At 45.0% G+C, this 7,296-nt stretch overlaps 1 non-coding gene across 1 annotated transcript; it reads right to left on the minus strand.

Moving 5' to 3' along the window:
- Positions 1 to 2,596: 2,596 nt before the first annotated feature.
- On the minus strand, positions 2,597 to 2,670 carry trnat-agu (transfer RNA threonine (anticodon AGU)). The gene has a single exon. It is a non-coding gene; the product is annotated as a tRNA-Thr (tRNA).
- Between the last annotated feature and the right edge of the window lie 4,626 nt (positions 2,671 to 7,296).

Below are 7,296 nucleotides of genomic sequence, written 5' to 3' on the forward strand. Positions count from 1 at the left end.
TGTGGTAGGAATATGGAATTAATATAGGATTAATATAAATGGGTGGTTGATGGTCGGCACAGACTCGGTGGGCCGAAGGGCCTGTTTCAGTGCTGTATCTCTAAATAAAATAAATAAATAAATATTGATACATTAAGAGAGCGGGAAACAGTGAGAGCAGAGTGGAGCATAAAGAGCCCAGGAGAGGGAGCAAGAGTTCACTCGGAGAGCAGGGAACAGCAAGAGCAGACGTCAAAAAAGGCAAAGGAATGCACAATTAATGGGAGAACACTGAATGGTGTAGAGGAAGTGAGGGACGTTGGAGTGAATGTCCACAGATCCCTCAAGTAGCAGTACAGGTCAATAAGGTGGTTCAGCAGGTATATGGAATCCTTTCCTTTATTAACTGAGGTATAGAATATAAGGGTGATCTGGGTGTCCATGTCAATAAGTCACTGACAGCTAACATGCAGGTGCAGCAAGCAATTAGGAAGGCTAATAGTATGTTCGCCTTTTTCGCAAGAGGATTTGAGTACAGGAGTAGTGAATTCTTGCTTCAATTGAATAGAACCCTGGTTAGACTGCACTTGGAGTACTGTGTGCAGCTTTGGTTCCCTCCCCTAAGGAAGGATATTATTGCCACAGATGGAGTGTAAAGAAGGTTCATCAGACTTGTTCCTGGGATGGTGGGACTGTCCTATGAAGAGAGATTGGGGAAACTGGGACTGTATTCTCTAGAGTTTTGAAGAATGAGAGGTGATCTCATTGAAACCTACAAAATATTTAAAGGACAGTCAGGGTAGATGCAGCTAAGATGTTTCCCCTGGTTGGGGAGTCGAGAACCAGGGGACGCAATTTCAAAATAAGGGGCAAGCCACTTAGGACAGAGATGAGGAGAAATGTTGTTACTCAGAGGGTTGTGAATCTTTGGAATTCTGTAACCCAGAGGGCTGTGGAAGCTCAGTCATTGAGAATGTTTAAAGCAGAGATTGATAGATTTCTAAATACAAATGATATCAGGGAATATGAGGAAAGTGTGGGGAACAGGGCATTGAAGTGGATGATCAGCCATGATCATATTGAATGGTGGGGCAGGCTCGATGGGCTGAATGGCCGACTCCTGCTCCTATGTTCCTAACTCCACATTGTCGATGAGACACAGCCTCAGGCCGACTTGTCGGGTGTTACAAACAGATATCACTGCTTCTGATCTTCACCAGAACAGAGAGTGAGATGTAACATTGATCATCAAACAGACTGTGAGAGAATACAACAGAATAAAACACGTGGAGAGACACTGTGGAATAACAAATAGATTTGATTGGAATGTTAAATTTTGATTGGAATAGATAAAACAGCAGAAACAGCAGATTAAATTGGGACAGAAAAGAGAAACTGATGGGAAGAAGGAAGAAAAGAAAGGATGGATCTGTTCACTTTTTTCAGTTTTTTCACTGGTCCATCAAAGCTGGATTAAAAAAAGATGCAAAAAACAGATAATTTCACCTAAAAGGGAGATTAAATGCTGCCGAAACCTTGGATCGAAGGATGCCCCAACAGATCACCTGTTTAACTGTCTCCTCACTGGGGGATTTCAATCAATGAGCAATATAATTCTCTACTTTTCTTTTGTTAAATGAAACCACTACTGTCACTTGGAGTTAATATCCCTGTGTTCCAACTCCTGAATAATAAAATTGTGAATTTCGCGATATTTTCTGGACGCATTTCCTGCTGAAAGAACTAAGAACTCTTTTCTAATTTACACAATACTATATACACACTCATCAAGCCTCCGAAACTAGCATCCTTGGTGCTGCTCTCTCCTCCCAAACCTCATCTCATGTGACTGTTACATCATCACTCTGATTGTGGGAGGGGTTAATCCCACTGTCTTCAGCATTAGCCCTTTACATCCTCATCCTGCACTGTCTGTCCAAAAAAATCGGTGGAGGGAACTTGAATTATCAAAACAGCAACAGCTGCCAGTTGAAAATCAACTCAACCCATCAGAGAGAGACTGTCAGAGAACTTCCTGCATCCAGTCCTGACCCTGTCACATGAAGCAGCTGCTCACCCAGACCCCACTCTCATCAACACTGAACATTTTTACTGAGACCCTTCAAATACTGCTTATAAAAGGCCGCAAAGATCAAAGTTCACACAGTTGTATTAAATACAACAAAGTTTAATATCTTCTCACCGTTTCTCGGTAACCACATGAGACATAGGTTTTCTTATTTGGTTCCTTTGATTTTTCTTGTTCCTGACTGACAAATATTCCAAACCTCAGATAAACCCTCCCACTTGCGTCATGTCCCAGTCTCGGTTAAAAGCAAAACATAATGACACAAACACTCTCCTTCAGTGAGATTAATATCAAGCTGTTTTCCAGGTTGAATGTGACTGTGAACAAATTTATGGCAAAGAAGTTACCTTTGATGTATTAGCACTGTAATTCTGTCGAAGGAGGATAAGCCATTCCAAACTCATATCCTTCACAAAGGCTATTTTTGTATGCAATTGAAATTCATCATGTATTTTGAATTAAAGTTCACAAGACACAGGTGTCAATGTTGATAATGAAACTTTTCAAGCATGTTGCTGCTGTGAAACAAGGCTCTGCTGGAAGTTGAACCCAGGCTCTCCTGTTTACTGGACAGATGCTTTAACCAACTAAGCTACAGAGCCAAATTGCAAATGTGTAAGCAATTGAAATCAGAGGAAGACCATGCAGATAGTGGGCAGACTTTGGCGAGTCAAGAGCTGAGTTCGTCACAGCAGAGTTCCCAGCCTCTGACTCGCTCTAGTAGTTGTAGCTATAGTTGCAATTGTAATTGGCAACCGTCCGTCTCGGAAGACGATGGGCTACACCCGGGGTGTACGTTACTTCTGTATTAAACATCGTTTGTTGTGGCTGTAGAGGACGACTCGTGAGTGACAATCCCTTCCGCAGCTGGTACAGATGAATATCATTGGCCCGAGGTCGACTGATAATTTTTCCTTCCTCTGAGCTCTCTTTCCCACCATCTGGTCATTTCTTTTGTCCTCTGCTTTTCCCATGGTCTTCCTGAATGCCTTTCTCCAGGAATTCCAGTCAGCAGGAAGGACATCCCATGCATCGACTCCAATCCCAGTCGGCTTGAGATCTCGCTTTGCAGATGTCCTTGTATCACAGACGTGGGTGACCTGTTGGTCTCGTGCTGATAGCAAGCTCACCAAAGAGCATGTCTTTGGCAAAGCGACCGTCATCCATTCAGCACACATGACCCAGTCAACAGAGTCACCGCTGACTCAAGAGGGCAAACATGCTGCAGATCCCTGCACGCTGGTGTACTTCTGCATTCGGCACTCTGTCCTGCCAGGAGATGCCCAATATCCATCTGAGACAGCGGAGGTGGAAGCTGTTCAGCTGCTTTTCTTGGCTTGCATAAGTTGTTGATGCTTCTCTACTATAAAGGAGGGTGCTGAGAACACAAGCCTGGTACATGTGGAGCTTTGTATTTTCGATCAGTTTGCTGTCGGTTCACATTCGTCTTCTCAACTTTGACATGACAGCTGCAGCATTGACAATCCTGGTGCTGATTTCAGTTTCAAGGGACAGATTGCTGGTGATTGTTGATACAAGGTATGTGAAGCTGTTGACAGCCTCCAAAGTGAGGCTGTCGATGTTGATGGAAGGTGGAGTCTCTACGTCCTGGCCCATAACTTTGATCTTCCTGATGCTGATCGTCAGTCCAAACTCCTTGCAGGCCAGGGAGAACCGATATACAAGCTGCTGTTAATGAACTTCATTATGGGATGTCAGCACAGCGTCATCAGCAAACAGCAACTCACAGACCAAGAACTGACTCATTTTGGTCTTGGTGCACAGTCTTGCCAAGATGAACAGCTTGTCATCAGCTCTGGTATGCAGGTGGACACCCCCATCTGAGTCACAGAAAGTTTAAAATAGCAGCATGGAGAAGGATATGACAATTGTAAAGGATGTGAGCTGTGAGGAGGGTACAAGGAGGCTTCCAGGGGACTTGGACAGGATAAGTGAATGAAATGACAGATGGAATATAATGTGAATAATTGTGAAGTTATCCACTTTGTAGAATAAACAGAAAGACAGAATATTTCTTAAATGGTGAGAGGTTGGGAAGTGTTGATGTCCAAAGGGACCTGGGTGTCCTTGTTCATGAGACACTAAAATCTCGCATGCAGGTGCAGCAATCAATTAGGAAGGCAAATGGTATGTTGGCCTTAACACGAGGGGGCATGAGTGCAGGAATAAAGATGTCTTGCGGCAATTGGATAGAGCCTTGGTGAGATCGTGCTGGAGTATTGTGTACAGTTTTCGTTTCCTTATCTAAGGAAGGATATACATGCCACAGAGGGAGTGCAACGGAGGGTTACCAGACTAATCCCAGGGATGGTGGGATTGTCTTATGAGGAAACTGGGATTGTATTCCTTAAAGTTTCATATAAAAGGCCATTTCAAACTGAGATAGGGTGGAATTTCTTCACTCAGAGGGTGGTGAATCTTTGGAATTCTCTACCTCAGGGGTTTGTGAAAGTTCAATCATTGAGCATGTTCAAGACAGAAATTGATAGAAATCTTGATACTCATGACATCAAGGAATGTGGGGAGAGCGCGGGAAAGTGGTGTTGAGGGAGATGATCCGCAAGGATGTAATTGAATGACAGAGCAGGCTCGACAGGTGAAACTGCCTCCTCCTACGTTCCGAAGAGAGTTTTCACCAGGACACAGCCCTGTTTTACCCCACTGCTGATCGTGAAAGTGTCTGATGTTGCTCCATTGTAACTGACGGAAATGTGCATGTTCTCGTGGAAAGAAGAGATGACGCCCAAGAGTTCAGGAGGGCAGCCTAGTTTCCACAGCAGTTTGAAGAGTCTGTCTCTGCTAACAAGATCGAAGGCCTTGGTGATGTCTATAAAGACAATGTAGAGTGGTCTGTACTGTTCACAGTACTTCTCCTGTAACTGCCGAAGTGAGAAAATCATGTCGACTGTCGATCTACCAGCTCTGAAGCTGCACTGAGACTCAGGATAGATGTGATGTCAGGGTCTGCAATCTGGTCAGAGCAATGTGAGCAAAGACCTTCCCCACAATACTTAGCAAGGAGATGCCTCGGTAATTGCTGCAGTCACTGCGATTGCCTTTATTGTTGCACAAGGTGACAATGTTTGCATCACGCATGTTTAGAGGCGCAGATCTCCCCTTCCAACAGAGACACAGAAGTTCATGGAGATACTGCAGCAGAGCTGCTTTTCCACTTTTGATGATTCCAGGTGGAATAACATCATTTCCCGGGGTTTTACCACTGGCAAGACGGTCAATGGCGTTGTTGAGCTCTGTGGTGGTGTCGCTGTCCAGCTCATCCATGACAGGGAAGTCTGGAATGGCGCTGAGAGCTACTTCAATGACAATGTTCTCCGTTATGTAGAGTTCAAGGTAATGCTCCACTCACCTTTCCATCTGCTTGTTAGGTTTAGTGATGATTGTCCCTGTCTTTGTCTTCAAAGGTGCTGATTTAGTTACTGCTGGGCCGGTTGCTTCCATAATTTTTTTTTTATTCATTCATGTGATGTGGTCATCACTGGCTAAGCCAGCATTTATTGCCCATCCCTCATTTCCCATGAGAAGGTGGTGGTGAGCTGCCTTCTTGAACCGCTGCAGTCTGTGTGAGGTAGGTACACCCACAGTGCTGTTAGAGAGGGAGTTCCTGGATTTTGACCCAGCGACAGTGAAGGAAAGGCGATATAGTTCCAAGTCACGTAGTGTGTGGCTTGGAGGGGAACTTGCAGGTGGTGGTGTTCCCATGAATTTGCTGCCCTGTCCTTCTAGTTGGTAGAGGTTGCGGGTATGGACGGTGCTGTCTAAGGAACCTTGGTGTGTTGAATTCCTTCATATGTCCCTCTAGCATCCCCCAGATTCAGTGGCAGATTGTATGCTGTTGCAGAGTTTTAACCAGTATTGATTGGTGCAGTGCCGAGCAGTCTGCAGAGACTTGTTTCTGGCAGCTCTGAGAGCATCTAGAGTTTGTTTGCTGGGGACTTGTTTGTAGTTCATGAGGGCTCTCTTCTTAGTTGCAGTAACTGACTCCATTTCAGTAGTGTTTCTCTTTGAGGGATCCACTTTGAATGAGTCTAGTTTCTTGCAGCACAGCAATGTCCACATTGAGCCTTGTGAGTTCCTTGTCAATCACAGCTGTCTTGTGTGTGCTATCAACCTGCAGAAGTTTGTCAGTAAGGCCAGGACACATGGTCCTTACATTCCAGCTTGTGATGCAAAGCACTGGTGTCTTCTTTGTTGCGTTTGTCTTGCCTGGTGCATAGATTATCAATCTGCCAGTTGAGAGATATCTCTCGAAGCTGCAAGCACCCATTGAAGCAAGTAGGTCGTGGCAGGACAGCACCTAACTGACTGGGGGCTGCACAGCTTGGAGGAGGTGGTAGTTATCCATTGAGACGCGATGATCTCTCCCACTGTCAAAAGTAACCCCTGGTGCTCATACTCTACACCAATTGAGTGAGAGCTTATAATCGGTAACTGTTTCTTCCCGTGTTTTGCTAATGTTTAACCATGAAGCTGGAGAGTCCTCTCCAGGGCACAGGCCTGGGCAAATAGTATGGAGACACTGAGCATCAGGAACCCCTCTCAGCATTGCTAATATTGTCCAAAGGAAATGAAAAAACCAGTACTATATGGGACCAGCTCTGCTGGAGGAGTTGCTGGGAAACTACCTGATAAGTAACAGGTAACCGCCGACGGGACTCCACTCCGGTTTTACTGGCCAGGTTTACTCCCTCAGCCTTCTTCTCTCTCAAGACACCCACAGGGAAGTGAGACTTTTTGCCCATAGATGGGGCTCTGTTTCTTGGCATCAGGATGGAACCACACGCCAGTGGGCCTGCATGACATGCACAAGGATATCACACACTGCCCCATCCCTGTGACAGCTCAGAGAGATCCCCTGATGATAATACACCCCACAGGAACATCACAAACAGCCCCCTCCCGAGGACAGCTCAGGGTCAGACACTGCACACACTGCAACAACAGTGACATTACTGTATTAGTCCCTCTATTCTGAAAAACAAGCATTCACCCTACTTTATGCTTTCCGTCTCTCAGCCAATTTTATATCCACGCTGCCACTGCCTCTTTAATCCCATCTGCTCAAATTTTGTTAACAAGTCTATTTTATGGTACTTTTTCAAACACAATTTTGAAGTGCAGACACACACCATCAACCTCACCACCCTGGTCAACTCTCTGTGAAACTTCATCAAAGAAATTAATTAATT

This window comes from Heterodontus francisci, unplaced genomic scaffold (assembly GCF_036365525.1).
Source record: "Heterodontus francisci isolate sHetFra1 unplaced genomic scaffold, sHetFra1.hap1 HAP1_SCAFFOLD_59, whole genome shotgun sequence".
Classification (NCBI taxonomy): Eukaryota; Metazoa; Chordata; class Chondrichthyes; order Heterodontiformes; family Heterodontidae; genus Heterodontus; species Heterodontus francisci.